This window comes from Lissotriton helveticus, chromosome 8 (genome assembly GCF_964261635.1).
Source record: "Lissotriton helveticus chromosome 8, aLisHel1.1, whole genome shotgun sequence".
NCBI lineage: Eukaryota > Metazoa > Chordata > Amphibia > Caudata > Salamandridae > Lissotriton > Lissotriton helveticus.
This window is the reverse complement of record NC_136069.1, coordinates 99,194,069-99,212,378: the sequence shown is the minus strand read 5'-3', so window position 1 is coordinate 99,212,378 and position 18,310 is coordinate 99,194,069. Positions and strand designations below refer to the sequence as shown.

General features: G+C 43.4%; 1 protein-coding gene across 3 annotated transcripts in view; it reads left to right on the top strand.

The window, feature by feature from the left end:
- The window catches only part of ILDR2 (immunoglobulin like domain containing receptor 2), a 752,917-nt gene that overhangs the window by 722,520 nt on the left and 12,087 nt on the right, over positions 1 to 18,310 (top strand). The gene's annotated exons all lie outside the window — the stretch shown is intronic.

The following is an 18,310-nucleotide window of genomic DNA, read 5'->3' as shown; positions in this document are numbered from 1 at the left end:
GGAGTCGACCACACACCCAACAATTAGTGGCATTGCTGGTCTGGTGTGAATAGTGTAACATTCTGATAAATGTATTATTACGCATAGCAAGACGATAGGATAGCTCGTGAGGAGGCAGATCACTAAATGTGTGCTCTACTGTAGCATTAACAAACTTATTTACATGTGAAATTGGAAAACATAAATGTAATGCATAACTTGTGCAGGTGACCATAAGACTCACATATAATAAAAAACTTAGAACAATGATACATCGTATAGAGTTTTGACTAACTCTCTCACTATGGGGGTCTATCTCATACATGTCAGAAACCTGTCTAACCGTTTCACCCGAGAGGGACTTAGACAATTAAACTGGCTGACTTATTTTACTAGACCTGAGTTTCAGTTTATACTCCTGCTGCGGAGTTTCCTCTAACAGGGGAGGCTTGAGTTCAGAATTAAGTTCAGAGTCTCTTTTTAGGCAGTCTTTAGATTTTTGGCAGTCCTTTGCAAATGTTTTTTCACGAATTCCATGGAATTTCTTGATATGGGACAGATGGACCCAGCCTTTTCTTCCTTCCAACTTGGCCGCGGTCCTTGTGGTCAATAAGACTAAACGTGGCTCCTTCCAACGGGGCTCCAGTGGACTTGAACGATCAAAGTTCCTGACCAATACGAGGCTTCCTGGAATGACCTCATGCGGTTTCACTTCAGTATTGTCTGGAAATGCGGCGGCAACCTGTGAACGACAAGAGTGTAGGGCAGACATCAAGGAAGCTAGGTAATCTGTCAGCATATTACTGGAAACATCTGTAATACTGCGGGGTCTAGGTGTACCCCACATGTTTGGGGGGCGGCCGAATATGACCTCATACGGGGACAGACCTGATCTGGAATGTGCGACCATGCGCATATAAAATAATGCAACTGGCAGGGCAACTAGCCAGTCTACACCTTTCTCTTTACATATTTTGGCAATGCGGATTTTCAGGGTTTGATTATGTCTCTCTACGAGACCGGCTGCTTCAGGATGGCGCACACAATGGAACTTCCACTGGTACCCTAACAGAAGGGAAACATGTTTCATAAGCTCAGATGAGAATGGCTGGCCGTTATCTGAATACACGACCCTAGGGAGTCCATAGCGGGGAAAGAATTCACGAACCAACTGCTTGGCAGTGGTCGCGGCTGTGTAATCTGGAACTGGATATGCTTCTGTCCACCTGGACAAAGCGCATACAACTACGAGGACATACTTGAGACCTCGACATCGCTCCATCTGAATATAATCCATCTGGAGGACTTCAAAAGGGTGGTCAGGAGGTTGGAATCCACCTTGTTCCACCGGGACACTTTTACCTGGATTGAATTGACAACATATCATACAGGTACGGACTTTCTGCTTGGCTGCAGCTCGTAAATGCTTGTTGAACCAAAGGTTCTGAATACTGTCTAACATAGCTTTTTCTCCTAGATGTGCTGGACTATGTGCGGTATTGATAATGACTTGAACCATAGAGTCGGGGAGAAACCATGTGGCTTTTCCCTTCGTCACCCATCCCTGATCTGTCTGGACCCCTCCTTGTTCGGACCATTTCTTGATTTCTTCGGGAGTAGCATGTAACTGTATGTCTATGACATCTTGTGTAGGGTCCTTAACTGTCATACAAGTAGTCGGATCTGGAGTGAGTGTCTGTGTCATGTTAACTGGAATGTCTGGAGTCTGAGCTGTAAGCTTGGCTGTTCGATCGGCTAGATCGTTACCTTGGGAAATGATGTCAGTAACTTTCGTATGTGCCTTGCACTTCATGATAGCGATAGCTGTCGGTAAATGTATTGCATCTAACAGAGCTTGAATGAGGAGACCATGCTGAATCTTGGTTCCATGAGAAGTCATGAAACCTCTTTCTTGCCAGAGTACTCCGAAGTCGTGTACAACTCCGAATGCATAACGTGAATCTGTGTATATGTTTACTTTCTGGTTCTTGGCACGTATGCAGGCTTGGGTCAGAGCAACTAGCTCTGCTGCTTGAGCAGACAGGGTGTCAATACGATGTGTTTCTATAACTTCAGTTTCAGTAGTCACTGCATACGCGGCTACTAGTTCTCCTGTACTTGTTCTCATACATGAACCATCCACATAAAGTGTCAGGTCAGGATTAGGTAATGCAATGTCTGTCAGGTCTTGTCTTGGCTTGGTCATAGTATTAACAACTTCCACACAGTCATGTGTGGCAGGATTTGGAGTAACTGACGGTAACAGTGTAGCAGGATTTAGAATGTTGCAGCGTCTGATTTCTATGTGTGGCTGGAACAGTGTCAATTCATAACCTGTTAAACGTGCAATTGTCAAGTGCTGAGTTTGTGTTCGGTTTAAAAGAACTTCCACGGAATGTGGAACTTGTACTGTCAGGGAGTGTCCTAATACTATGGAATCACTTTGTCTGATAGCTAGAGCTGTGGCTGCAACTGACTTGAGGCACGCAGGCAGAGCCTGGGCTACTGGATCTAATGTGCTAGAGAAATAAGCACAGGGCTTGTACTGTCCTGCTTGATCTTGTGTGAGAACAGATAATGCAGTACCATCACGTTCTGTAACAAAAAGTGTAAAAGGCTTACTGTAGTTCGGTGTTGCTAGAACAGGTGCTTGGCATAAGGCTTTCTTTAATTCATTAAAAACAAGTGTATGTTCCTGGGTCCAAGGGAGGACAGTCGATACGGCTGCCTCCTGTGTCGTTAACTGTATCAGTGGCTTAGCTAGAAATGCATACTGAGGAATCCATTGTCTGCAGTAAGAAGTGAGGCCAATAAAAGCTCGTACCTCCTTCTGTGTCTTGGGCTGTGGAAGACTCGCTATTAACTGGATACGGTCAGGTGTCAACTGCCTACCCCACTTGGACAGTAAGTGGCCTAAGTAGATCACTTGCTGGACACAGAATTGAAGCTTCGAAGGGGACACCTTGTGCCCCTGCTCGGCCAGAAATACAGGACTGTAAGTGACGCACGCTCGCAGTCACGTTCAGAACGGGCTGTGATCAGTAGATCATCGACATACTGGAGCAGGGCAGTGTCAATTGGCATGTGAATATTGTCTAGTTGTCTCTTAAGTGCTTGACTGTAAATACTAGGGCTTTCTGTGAAACCTTGAGGAGCTCGTGTGAATTTATAGCTCCTTCCATTTAAACAAAAACCGAAAAGGTACTGGCTGTCTGGATGAATGGGGACACTGAAAAATGCGTTCTTGAGGTCGATAACAGTGAAGAACGTAGCTTCAGAATCAATGGCTGTCAATAGGGATGAAATATCTGGGAATACTGGGTACTGAGGTATGATACATTTATTAAGTTCTCGAAGGTCAATCACTAATCGATATACTGGAGGTGCATTTGGATCAGTACGTTTCAGGACTGGAATGATAGGAGAATTACATACATTGGAGTCAGTTTCTACAACCACTCCTTGAGCTATGAGCTCGTCAATAATTTTGGATAAGGCTGCTACAGCCTCAGGTGGCAATCTGTACTGTCTGATTCGTGGCAAAACTATTCCTTGTTTGAGAGTCACACGATGGGGTGTGATGTGCATATAACCTACATCAGTTGGACCTTGCGCCCATAGATGCTGCGGTACATTCGATAATCTTGGATCAAAATCACGTAATACATAGTGACCTTTAAAGTCGCGTAAAAACAATCGGACTCCTTCTGGGGAACAGCATATAACTGCTCCTAATTCTTTTAACGTTTTGATGCCTAACAAATTTTCGGGACATGCTTTCGTGAGTAACAAATCAGTAGTTCGGGACAATGGACCAACTTCTAGAGTAACTGGTTTTGAAATTTCATTAACAATCGGTTTTCCTGAAAATCCCAGGGAAACATTTCTAGAGCCTGAGAGCGGAGCCCCTGGAACTTCGTCATGACTGATAGTAGTCCTACTTGCCCCTGTATCAATCAAAAACTTTCTGTCTTTCCCTAATACTTGACTGTGTACATAGGGACCCTCTTGATCTACAGGTATCTCGATGAGAGGCAAGCCTACCTCCCTCTCTAGGCTGTTTCATGAATACTGTTGATAATCTGGATACTCTGACTGAGCATACTGGTACATCTGCTGTGTAACATGCTGTGTTGCAGCGATAGGCTGCGATGCTGGAACTGTCTGTTGTGCATTCTGGGGTGGCTGAGAAGTCTGTGAAACTTGTTCTTGCCTAGGCGGACGTGGTCTTTCTTTAGTCTTACCAGTAGCTATGTTGTGTTTCAGAACTGCACACTCGTTTATAAAATGACCTGGCTGTTTACAGTAATTGCAAGTCCCTTTAACGGGAGCTGCAGGATGACTGGCTTGATTCGGACCCCTCTTCTGACTGTCTTGTGGAACAGATTGTGCAACTAATACTTTCATTTTCGTGTCTTTCATACGTCTCCTTTCGTGTTCTTGCTCTTCCCTGATTCTGTTCTGGTGATACTGGAGCATCTGAAGCATTTGTGACGGAGTATTAGCTTGCCAGGTACTTTCGACTTTCAAAACTCGATTTTTAACTTGTGGACTTGAATTCTCGACTAGTTTAGTAACAAAAAGATGAGGGTATGACTCGCTACTCGTCTTCAAACCACTGTTAATAATAAAACATTTTTCGAATCTAGAATAAAAATCACTAGTATCTTCATCCTGTTTCTGTTTACATGCTGAGATTGCATCCCAATCTTCCTTTTTCGTGGCTAGTAACCTTGGCAAAACTTGTATCAATAACTCGGGCAATTCTTTACATTTGTCCCCAAGACCGGTACCTGGTACTCGTATATTATCTTCAGCTTCTAGAGCTGTCCAATCAATCTTTTTCTCTCCCACCTCCCATTCCTTTTCCTTGAGTTTTTCATATACCCCTGCGGGGAACAGGACCTTTAGCATTTTAATCATATCTGGATACGTGTATTCTCCCATACGGAGCATGTCTTTTAATTCTCGATGGAACCCTGCTGGATCTTTGTCGTGACAGGGAATTAATTTCTTCATCTCTAAGAGTTCCATCTTTGTAATGGGGGTGTAAACAAATACTCGTTCTAGTCCACCACCCGTTGTCCTAACTGGATGTACTTCTCGTAACGGATGCTGTCTATCTATGTAGAATGATTTACTTTCTGGAGGTGAGACATGGACAAAATGCGGGTTCAGGAACGTTCTATATTTGTGGCGCTGTTCTAGAATGACACTAATTAAATCGGTATCTAGACCTCTCCATCTATACTGGAGTAACTCGTTCAGAACATCATGTAACGGACCTGGATCAGAATGTTGTCCCTCATACAGTGTAATGAGGTGCTGGATCATATACATACCCGCCAGTCGCTGCTCGGCTGGGGGCAGTTTCAGAAACATTTGTGCCACTATTTCGTCTGGAAAAGTGGTGGAATCAGTAGTCCATCGGACTGCTGATCGGACTAGTTCTTGTTCATGCATGGTACTAAGTTCACTATAACCGATTCGTGATTTCAGAATGTGATCGGTAGCTTGAAATACTTGCTCGAGAGAACCTTGTTCTGGTGCTGGAGGAGGAAAGACTTTCTTGTGTTCTAGGCGTGAATGTCGGTCGGGAAGTCTAGTTTTACCTACATACGCTATTCTGGTGGGATTCTCGTCGTCTACCTCTTCAGTATCAGTGTCGTCTTCTTTCTCGGACACTTGTACTGCTTTGCGTTTCTCGTGTAACCTTATTATTTCCTTACGAATTTTCTTGTACATACTCTCTATACTACCTAGTGTCTTGTGTCTTCCCTCGGCTATATGATCACTCCACCTTGTCAGGACTTTCATTTCGGTCGGATCTTTATCTGGATAATCTTGTTCCCTTATTAAACAATTTATCAGAAACTTTAGAAGCATGAGCTGAGTCTCAGCTTTCCTTTGAGACATGGCTTCGCCAATACTTTCTGGGTCTGTTCCTGTACGGATGAAACGATATATTCTGTCTAGATCTTCTTTCATATCCGGTAGGGTGTCCAAATACTCGGTTACCCGTCTTACACGCAATGAATATATGACCATATCATTATTTCCTGGGACTGGGTCATAACGGCATTCGGTGAGAGCTCGCTTGATATCTGCAACGGACTGGGGTTTGGGCGTACGCTGTAACGCACGTTCATGTAGCTCAAGTAACGTTACACGTTTGTGTTGCGGCGGGGTTCCCGGAGGACTTCCCCCCGAGGCCCCTAGACTAGAATCATCGACGGGTATCGTACGGGCTGGGAGATTGACGGATGTAGCAGCTACTTGTACTGTAGGCTGGACCGGGGGAACTGTAACAGGTGCTGTAACATTAACTGGACCCACGGGGCCAGCGACTGGAGGAACAGGAATTACATTATTTACGGGAGCTGGCGGAACAGGATTAGCATATTCGGGGACTGTGTCGTCCAAGTAGGACGAGAGAAAAATATCAGCTGCGGTCGGTTTCTGACGTAGCTTAATCGGAACTAATGGCGGCGGGAAATTACTGGATGCTTCCGGGGTTGCTTTCGGCAAGCCCTCAGCAAGAAGAGGATACATACCCTTAATAAGGGCATTTCTCTGTCTGTCTGACTGTTCGGCTTTAACTCGTTCACCTATTTCGATTAATTCCCTTTCTTGGGCTCTTTCTGAGGATTCCCTACTTAACTCTGTTTTTCTGATTTCTTTTTCTGTTCTTTTATGAGATTCTTTGCGCCATAACTCGATGGCCTCTTTCTGGGACTGTCTGGCTTTCTTTTTCCATAATGCTTCTTCTACTCGCATGATGCACTCGGCATCCCATGTACCTGATACAGGCCATCTATATTTCTCTTCTAGATCTTTAGTATACTCGACCCATAAGTCTAGATATAATATGGCACTTATGCCATGCTTATGATACATAAAATGACCTGGACTGTCCCTAGGCGGGACAGGAACTGCTTCTTCGAGCAGACCTTTTCTGGTTTTTAACTGACGTAACTTCGAGAACAGAGGCATGACTTAGACTGGAATCTAGACACAATACAATACACAATAAACACAATAATAACTTGAAAACAAATCACTCATACCACAACATTGAAAACACATGAAATAACATTTAAAATAACAGTTCGAACAGAATACTACCTGGAATACTGAGAACAGAAACACATGAATTTCTCGAGAACAGAACTTACTGGAATGACTAGATGCACTGCTAAAACAGTACGAAACTTACCGGTCTCATAAAGAGACACGTCAGGACCCGCATCCACCTAGGTGGACACTTCGTGTTGGATCTGTGTACCCAAACCCACGGACCAGAGACAAATTAATTGACCCTGTCTAGATACTACCCCAGCAACGGTACTCACCGGGCAGCAAGAACGGAAGGCCTCGGACTGGACTGGACTGCTACGACGACGGACGGACGAACTTCGGACTTCAGTTACAGGTGGGCCTCTGGATACCTCGGACCTTGGACTCTCGGCTTGGGCTCTGGTCGGGACTCGCCGCGTTCCTCCACCGCCTCGTCTGGATGCTGGACCGCAACCTCCGTCTCCTCCGTGGGCCTGAGGGATACTTGAAGCAGAAATATCTGCACGTGGCCGGTATGGTTCCGTCACGGCTGCAGAGGATCAGGGGGCCTGCGTGGCTACTCCGGCGCGTGGGGAAAGGGCAAGTCCCTATTCGGGCGCCATTATGTGGTAAATAAATAATTAATTACCGGTTCTATTTTTCAGGATACTCTATAAACAGATAGCTCAATAAATAAGAGTCAAGATTCGAGGTAGCTGGAGTTTACAGGCTTTAATCAGGCATAACAGGACAGGAACAGGACAGCCTGCATGGGAATAGGATGGCAGCTGCCGGGGGCAGGATCTGGGAATAAGGCTGGCTTTCAGTAACAATACATTAGTATATATACCAAAACAAATACATTACATTCAATACAGTAGGCGTAGCAGTAGGCGGGGTTCGTAACAGTCGCGAAAGATAAGGGCAAAAATGATGTAACAAGAAGGCGTGTACAGGGCGTATACATAGACATGTGATGCAAACGTAACAGAATATGTCATAAATGGGGCGGAAACATGGAGGGGGCTACCTGAGCAGCTGGGACCTCTAACCTAGTGGTGCGCGCAAACTGGCAATGACGTGTTACCAGGGAGAACTGGGGGCTATGACTCCTGCGCTAGAAGAGGAGACTAAAGTCTGGAGTGTCAGAGCGACATGTACCTAGGGCATATCTGGTATCTGGTGTTTAGAGAACATGTTGATAGAATCCAAAAGTTATCAGGGCAAAGGCTACTTGATACTGAGACTGGTGCATGCATTATTCTACATGTAGTGCGGGTGCTAGGAGTATTCTATGAATATTAATACAGTATTTCTCTTACATGGAGACATAAAGGCTAGACCATGACGGGAACTATTGATGCGATTCAGTAGCTTAGGAATGCAGAGAAGGAGGGCTGGACTGATAACTAGAAGCATAACATACTCTTGGCAGACTGGGAGGCAGAGCCAGGCCGGGCCGGGCACTGCGAGGCATGAAGTAAGTGAAGGGTCAGGGATACAGGTGGGGGCTGTATCGCTCCTCGGAGAGGGTTCAGGAGACAGGAGCTGAATCTGAGTCCGGGCCCTTTTGAGGCCTAGAAACGGAGACAATTCAATGAATTAACGTGCACACTGTAAAATGTGGCAACGTAGGTTTACATAGGCCTGATACTCGTAGCTATCACGAGAACTGGAAACTAGCATACTAGAGATGGACACAACTATAATTGCGTCTTTAATCGATCAGAGAGGAATACATATGCATATCGATCATGCACATATAACATAGGATGGGGAACACGTAGGCACATATAACATGGCAAAATTTACTTTTCCACACACCAAACAATCAGACAAGTTATGAAATATTTTATTTAATTCACAACAAAACAATTTTGATTAGAAGTTTAGAGCTTTTTAAAATGTCTTTTTATTTCTAAAAGATAAAACAATAAGCTAGACTTTAGCATATCGCCTTGTGTGTTTTAGCTCCTAATGTATAGTCTATTTATGTTGGCACAAACCAGAGCTTCAATTGAGGCCATCTATTTTCTATACTAGATTCCATTTTCTGTACTTGTGAAGCCCTCACGGATCACGATAGGGATACAAACATAATTTTTAGCCCCCAATTTCAAATTCCTTCACATTTACAAAACGTTTTAAAATGTTCAATGTTGCTTTTTATGTATGTGTGTGTGATACACACAAACATACATAAATATCTGAACAAGGTGGGAGTCACCACCGAAACGTGTCATCTTTTGTCATTTTTTGCCGTGAATAAACAAGTTTGACTTCAAAATCCCATGGTGTCGGTACCTGCTTTTGGAATCAGGAAGGAGAGGGACTATACATGTATATTTCATCCATCATACAGAAGCACTCAACGGGTTCCCAATAATCAATTTTATTCAGTTGAATTGACAGACGCGTTTCGACAACAATATGTCTTTCTCAGAGCCCTTAGCATGCATTCACTTGAAGCACTCGTTTTTGTATGGCTTCTTCGTCTCCCATTGGTTGGAATGCTGTCCACTACAATTCAAACAAAGCTCTGTCAGAATGGACATTTCACCAATCACCTAAAGTCAAACACAATGTGATGAACTTAGTAAATGTTTAGTAGATGTATACCGCCACATTGGGCACAAAGTGCACAATGCATTTCACCTTACTTGATCCATGCTGGCGAGATAGAGCTTACAGTGAACAGTAGCAGTACTGTGTTCAGAGTGATTCAGTGTATGGTGGCAAGGAAAAGAAGATGTGAGGGTTTCCAGAATCTTAACAACTTCTGGGGTGGTATATATCATAAATAGAGAGCAGATAATTATATTGATTTAAATCTCAAAACAGTTGTCTTCATAAATAAAACCCATCTTATTTCTGGAGACGACTGTTTTGAGATTTAAATCATTACAATTATTGCCGGTCTATGATATTTTTCCTGATATTTGGTTGTTGAACAGCCAACTCTTAGAGGTGGGCAAGTGGATAAGTACTGTAGAGTATATTCACTGCTGGTGCTGTACTCTGACCCTTAGCTGTTCAGTGTGGCATGAACATCTGGGGTGGTGCACATAAACTGAGAAGACCAAGAGAGAGAGTGGGTATCCACAATACTGGGAGAAGATTGACAGATGACCGCCCTGTTCTGAAATGTCCAAGATCTTCTCCAGGCTTACATTTTGACTGAAAAAAAAATATTTGGGAATTATTACATAGGATTAGTGAGAGTAATTTGGGGATGGGGAAGCTCTTGCAACACTTTAGAACCTTTTCTGTCTTTTCATTTGCTATCACTAAAGTTTAAGAGGCTTGCGCATAGCCTTATAATGCATTCCAACGGCTGTGTGTGTAAGTTTGCTATTCTCAATATTGTGTGTCAAGGGCATACAATATTGTTTTTAGAAAGCTTGACTACAGTAGTAAACCGTGATGAGTTTCTGTATTTCTTCTCAGTGACCGTAGGGGAGAACAATGTGTGATGTGGATAAAGAGACCAGATGTTCACAGCTTGACCTAGAGCCACAGGGCCGATTGCGCTTTTTGATGCATTGATATGAGCTGTCAGCAGAGATCATGTTGGATGTCTGAAATGATTTATGTGACACAGCTTCTTGGATAGTACAACCAATTTGTGAATAATCCTTGGAAATCCCATACCATTCCCCCCCCCCAGAGTTTTTTATAGCAGGAACTTGATCTAAAGGTATCAGAGCGCTTTACATGAGCACCAGTTGCGTTACAGATGGACACATTCATTTTTTGTTAGGCATGGAGAGATTAAGTGATTTGGCCAGAATCACAGGATGTTGAGCGTCCCTGTCAAGATTCAAACCCAGTTCCCCAGCTTCAAAGTTGACCACTCTAGCCATAAGGCCACACCCTCTCCCCATTGACATACAGTGGTAGAAATTAAATGCATTCCACTCCATGTAAACATTGTCTTTTATCTCTCCCACTTACCATTGAAAGAAATGTAAAGATTCTTCACATTTAGGGCTTTTACCTTCGCCACCTCCAATTTTTTCTCTGTACACTGGGCAAGATCTAGGAGCATATGGACAGTCCCAGATAGGTGCCTGAAGGTATTAAAATATATGAGACGAAAGTGTTAGTATTTGTCCAGTGCACTGTTCCTATAATTTGTCACCCTCAGGTGTGATGGTGCTGTGTCTTTTGTCTGTAAGAGATAATTCTATATCTGTAGGGATCTCTTCCTCAGTTCAGAACATGTCCCCAAACATTTACTCTCTCATTCAGTAGACTCCAGCCCCGGTTACGAGTGGATCGGAGATTTCCGGGATCAGAATTTCGAGTAGTGTGGTACAATAAAGGCCTCACCCTTCATTACATTTTGGCAGGTCGAACCTGCCACAATTTAAAGGGGGAAAAGTGTATGATATTCACAGTAAAATGTGGATATGGGAACAGTAAGCACTAAAATCCACGTGATTCCTCCAAAACTCTAAATATGGAATAATGATCAGATCCTCAGATCCTATAAATACCAAACACCTCTGTTTCGGATTTTTATCGGGGGCTATAATTATTGCATCCAACTCGGGCCACTCATAGTCAAGCCATTGGAGTCTAGTTACAGCAAGTGCACGTGATGCCTAAGACGACTCAGGACAACAACAGAAGAGCTCTTGCTCTCCGTTTTGCAGGTTAAAAGAAAATATTATCAACTGAAGAAACTTTAGGCTCTAGCTTGATGTCGATTTTCTGGGTTCCAGACTCATAATTCCTACACAAAGATTTGATTTCTACAGGCCGGATCTTCTATCTCAGTCTCCGGTGCTTGTTGTCCCAATAAGAGGCTATGTCAGACTATCAAGGTGTGGTGTTCCAGAAGAACATCAATTTGTAGGTCTACAGTTATCCTATAATGATTTGCCTCATCAGGATCCTTTACAGGATTCACCCAGGTGGCATGCTTCATCTTCAGGCCGTGGTCCACCCTAAGTCGAGTGTGCAATACCCTACGACTTCAAAGGGAACACTTTGTTGGAGATCATTTGAATTTTTTATGCGCAACGATCGAAAGGCCAATGCTTTTAAGACCTTGGTAAGTATTAGGATGGAAGGTTTTAGATTGGATGATATCTAGATATTACCTAATTAATTATGTTGGGCCTCGGGGATTATTACGTCCCTGACTATGTACTGCTAGCACACTACCTTTCTTCTTTTTAATCTTACCATGGATGCAACTAGCTAGCAATAAAATAGTCTATGCTATTCATAGATAATTGGCGCTATATATAGAATCTAGTCTAAGAACTTTCACTCCTAATCCTTATCAAGGGGTTACATTTGCGATTTATACTATCCTGATATATAGCACATATATCATACCGCGCTGATGGAGCTTGATTCCATTGAAACTAACACTGCACATTTTGTGAGGAAAAATCTCAATTTCCCCACAGTGATACACTCCATGCCAACAACAAGCGATGCCCATGACATATCAAAAATGTATCCCTGGGTTTAATGGTGAACTGCCCAATATAGTGTCATCTGCTAGAATGGGTCAGCTGGTCTTACAGAGGCTAACTTGGCCTGTGATAGTGAAGTAAACACAGCATCAACAACGCGATGCACTTAATGTGGCACAAACCAGGGCGATGTTACAAGAATTGATAGCCATGAGGCACAAGCGTAGGCAGCCAATTACAGGAAATTAGAACAGCAGCTAACCCTATTGTTTCAGAAACTACATTACCACTAACAATTAGCTTGCAGATAGATAAAAAATGCAGTGATGGGAAAGTGCCCAGGTAATTGGGACAAGATGCTTTTCTGGACTTCATGCAGTATAGTATGTGGAACAAATAGTAAAAATAGAGAAAGGGGAATAGGATAAGAGAGAAAACTGAGACACCAGATACAGTCACTCTGCTGGTCACAGACATCTGCAGGTCGGGGTAAGCAGCTAAAGGCAAATACGAGACTTTAATAATCTACATGAACATTCTGCACCTAGCATTAACAGGAAAAAGATACACTTAAACATATCTCTGTGTAGCCAACTCTATGCGCTCATGATTTGAAGCTGACTTCCTGAAACTGGAAATATAGCGAGATATAGGTGACTGCTGAGATCTGTATTAACCCTGTAGGCAAACATCCACCCTCATTTTCTTACATATGTACTTTCTGATACTGATTGGCTTGTTTTTTGCTTTTGTCTTGGATGCAACCAGAAACTAATAAACATTCATTAGCATTCTTTGATTTGTATTCGTAACTACACATATATTTCGGACTAAATGACACTTGTACCTTAAATAAACATATTGCACACATATTATAATCAAGGTGTTCTTTTGATGTTAGATCCATTTTCTTTTAATTATTTCAAAATATTGCAGTAGTTCTAAAATCAAAAATAGTTTAAAGTTTGTTTTGTCCACTCAACTTGAGTTCCAAAATGCTTCTCTATAACTAAAATGTCTCTCAGCAAGCTCTCAAGAAGAAAGAGTTCATCCAACATGAAGCACAGCGCTACAACGTAAGCGTTGTGGCCGCAGCAACATTGTAGCCCGAATGTCTAGCAAGGATGCTGTTAAAGACAAGGGGGTTATTTTGCAATTTTGTGAGAGCACAGATATTTCGGGGAAATGTATTCCTCTGTTGGACTGTATCGCGTAGTGAACCCTCCACAAGTGCAACGCCTTTTACAAGGATATGCGACGCTTATGCGCATAGGCATCCCCTCCGCTCTTGGAATGTGTTCAGCACAGGTGGACAGGAAGTATGGCACCCCACGCCTGCCAACCAGGTAGTGGTAAGACCATCCACTTAGTCTGCCCATGAGAGAATATTCAATACGTGAGTCAAGATTTCTGTGCTGTTTGAGTTACCTCTTGATGATCATGTTTGTGGGACATCCTTTCCTCCTTTTCTTGGTTCAGAGTACTATAATGTTTGAGTAGGCTCCTGATGGTTATGTTTGTGGGACATCTTTTCCTTCTTTTCTTGGTTAAAAGTACTATAATGTTTGAGTAGCCTACCGATGGTTATGTTTTTGGGACATCTTTTCCTTTTTTTCTTGCTTCAGAGTACTATAATGTTTTAGTAACCTCCTGATGGTTATGTGTGTGGGACTTCTTTTCCTTTTTTTCTTGGTTCAGAGTACTGTAATGTTTTAGTAACCTCTTGATGGTTATGTTTGTGGACCATCGTGTCCTCCTTTTCTTGATTCAGAGTACTGTGCTGTTTGAGTTACCTCTTGATGGTCATGTTTGTTATGTTATGTTAAAATATTTATATAGCGCAACGTTCACCTGGTTGGTTTCTTGGCGCTTCTGGGATAGAGCTCTGTGGTTTGGAGGCTTAGGAGGAGTAGGCTTGCTGGAATAGCCACGTCTTAAGCAGCTTCCTAAAGTGAAAATGTGAATCAGTGGAACGGATTGAGAGGCGGAGAGATTTCTAGATTTGGGGGGAGAGCGTGGAAAAGCGAGTGCCGCCATATTTTTGGCGCTTATATCTAGGGATGGTCAGTAAATGTTGCCCGGAGGAACGAAGGGTACGGGAGGGGATGTATTTTTTGATCCGATTGGAGATGAACCTAGGGCCTGTGTCTGATAGTGCTTTATGCGTAATGCAGCTGAGCTTGAAGATGCTACGCTGTTCCACGGGGAGCCAGTGCAGTTTTTTGAGCAGTGGTTTTGTGTGGTGGCGAGCCGGGAGTTGGAAGATCATTCTGGCCCGCTGGTTCTGTATCAGTTGCAAACGATGTGTCTGGTACGCAGGAAGACCTGCGTACAGTGCGTTGGCATAATCCAGCCGTGAGATGATAAGCGCAAGAACGACCAGAGTGAGAGCTTCTATAGATAAAAATCTTTTTATTTTTTTTATTTTCCGTAACATGAGAAAGCAGGCTGAACAACAGAACTGCTCTGAGGGTTCATCGAAAGATCACTGCTAATTTTAACGCCCAGGCTTTTTGCCGAGGAAACTGGGGTGGGCGGAGAGCCCAAAGCGGGAGGCCAAAAGCTGGCATTCCAGGGGTTAGACGGCGTGAGTGTCAGGACCAACTCTGTCTTGTCAGGGTTAAGCTTCAATTGGTTGGTATTCATCCAAGTGCTAATGTAGGTCATAGTAGACTGTAGATTGATTTCAGAGAGTCTAGTAGGTTGGATGTTAAAGATGAGTTGCAGGTCATCTGCGTAGTTGTAGACCAGAGCTCCCATTTCCTTCAGGGCTGATATTAAAGGTTGCATGTATAGGTTAAATAAAAGGGGGGGGTAATGAAGAGCCCTGTGGGACTCCGCAGGAGAGCCAACCTTTTTTTGAGCAAAAATTGCCCAATCTGACAGATTGATGTCTGTCCGTCAGGAAGGAGCGTAACCACCTCAGGGCCTGGCCTCCAACGCCGGCGCTGCGGACACTGTCGATCAAGATGTTGTGATCGACCGTGTCAAACGCGGCGGAAAGGTCGAGGAGGATCAGGGCCTGGGGGGAGTTGTGGTCCGCCCCCATGCGTAACTCGTCCATGACCGTTACAAGAACCGCCTCGGTCGAGTGGGCAGGTCTAAAGCCGGCTTGATGAGGGTCCAGGTAATGAGACTCCTCAATAAAGGAGCTCAGGCATTCCGCCACATGTGTCTCCAAAATCTTACTCAAGTAAGGTAGGAGGGATATTGGGCGATAATTACTCTTGGGGGTCCTCCCCAGGTTTCTTGAGGATGGGGAGGATCTATGCACTTTTGAACGAGTTGGGGATCGTTCCACTGCCGATAGAAGTGTTGAGAAGAGATATGGGTGGATCAGGACATGCGCCGAAAGCCTCGCGCAGTATATGGGGAGGACCACTGTCCAGAGGGGAGCCAGATTTGACCCTGTTCATCAGGTTGGAGAAGGAGTCTGAGTTGATGAAGGGGAAATGGTCCAGTAGAGGGGGACAGATTTGTCAGGCAAGGCAGAGGGACTGGGGGTGCAAGTTAAGGGGATGCTAGATCTAATTATGTCAATTTGTTCGAAGAAATAGATGTTTAACCTGTCGCACAATTCTTGAGAGTGCACGGGTTGTGCTGAGACTCTCTCCATCCCTGTCAGTTCGTCGACTATCGAGAAGATCTCTCTGGTTTTGTTACTGAGTTCAAGATTTTGCTTGCGATGAACTCGGTTTTACATTTTAACACAGCAGCTTTGTAATCCTTAAAAAGGGACAAGTAGCCGGTTTTCAGTTCAGGCTCATATTTTCTTCGCCATTTTCGCTAAGCTTGTCTGAGGTTTAGTTTTTGTAACTTCAGGGCGAGAGAAAACCATTTTTGAGCGTCATGAGGCCTGCGTGCTTTAATGTGTTTTTGCGGGGCAACCTTGTTGCTGGCTTCTTCAAGCCAAGTGGCTAGGTTTTCCGCCTGAATTGTGAGAGAGGTATCTTGGGTCGGCGGGACAGTGTTGATAAGAACAGTTTTAAGGGTCTCGATGCTGGCTTGGCCCCAATTCCTCGCCTTCATGCTGCTGGGTCTAATCGAGGGAGGTACAGCCAGGCCGGCAAGTGTGCACCTAATTAAACAGTGGTCTGACCAGGCGCAGGGAAGAACAACAAGTTGGGTAATGTCTAGGTTGAAGGACCAGACTTGTTCTAGGGTGTGACCTTTGTTGTGCGTAGGGGTGTGAACCTGCTGAATGCAGTTAAGTCAATAGGTCCGTGAAGTCGCGGGAAAGTGGGGTTTCATTTGTGTCATTGTGGGACATCTTTTCCTCCTTTTCTTGGTTCAGGGTACTATAATGTTTGAGTAGCCTCCAGATGGCTATGTTTTTGGGACATATTTTCCTTTTTTTCTTGGTTCAGAGTGCTAAGATGTTTTAGTAACCTCTTGATGGTTATGTTTGTGGGACATCTTGTCCTCCTGTTCTTGATTCAGAGTACTGTGCTGTTTGAGTTACCTCTTGATGGTTATGTTTGTGGACCATCGTGTCCTCCTTTTCTTGATTCAGAGACTGTGCTGTTTGAGTTACCTCTTGATGATCATGTTTGCGGGACATCTTTTCCTCCTTTTCTTGGTTCAGAGTACTATAATGTTTGAGTAGTCTCCTGATAGTTATGTTTGTGGGACATCTTTTCCTTCTTTTCTTGGTTAAAAGTACTATAATGTTTGAGTAGCCTCCCGATGGCTATGTTTTTGGGACATCTTTTCCTTTTTTTCTTGGTTCAGAGCACTATGATATTTTAGTAACCTCTTGATGGCTATGTTTGTGGGACATCTTGCCCTCCTGTTCTTGATTCAGAGTACTGTGCTGTTTGAGTTACCTCTTGATGGTTATGTTTGTGGGCCATGGTGTCCTCCTTTTCTTGATTCAGAGTACTGTGATGTTTAAGTTACCTCTTGATGGTTATGTTTGTGGAACATCTTTTCCTCCTATTCTTGGTTCGGAGTACTATGATGTTTAAGTAACCTCCTGATGGTTTTGTTTGTGGGACAACTTCTCCTTTTATTTATTCAGAGTGCTGTGATGTTTGAGTTACCTCTTGATGGTTATGTTTGTGGGACATTTTGCCCTCCTTTTCTTGATTGTGATGTTTGAGTTACCTCTTGAGGGTTATGTTTGTGGGACATCTTGTCTGACATTTCTTGATTCTGAGTACTGTGCTGTTTGAGTTGCTTGATGTTTATGTTTGTGGGACATGGTTTCCTACTTTGGGGGTTTCACTCTATGGAAATGGAACAACCTGAGTACCCAGTTACCTTCATAAAGTGTTGCTACTTTGCATGCGGTACAAATTTTAAAAAGTCTAAAAGATACCAACTGTTTTTCGCAGCACCAACAAATGCAAAACTGCGGCATTAAGTGCCATGCTGAACACAATTTTTATTATAAATGCATGACTTCCATCCCCGACTCAAGTGTGTTACCTAAATCTCTTTTCATTAACTGATAACATTGTTGTAAGAAATTATTTGTGAACGGGTGAGTATTTGCAGTAAGTCACAGACCTTACGAATGGTCTAACAGAATCCTCCTTTCTTCTCCTCGATGTTAAAGCTGAAGGCTGGTATGTCCTATCATAATCTCTGTCATATTGCAATTTTTTCAGGTCCCTGAATTAAGATAACCTACCTTAACCTATGGTAGGGGTGAGCAGCAGGCTCCATGGTACATGATACCAACCTGATGAAGAAATAGTTTAGGCACAAGGTTCACACATGAGGATCTGCAATCTCTGTGGTGAAGCTGTCTTACTTAACTCCTCAATGTGTTCTGAAATACAATCTTATTGAATTGAAAAATATTTTAAATCAATTACTAAATGAAATATTTGTATAGC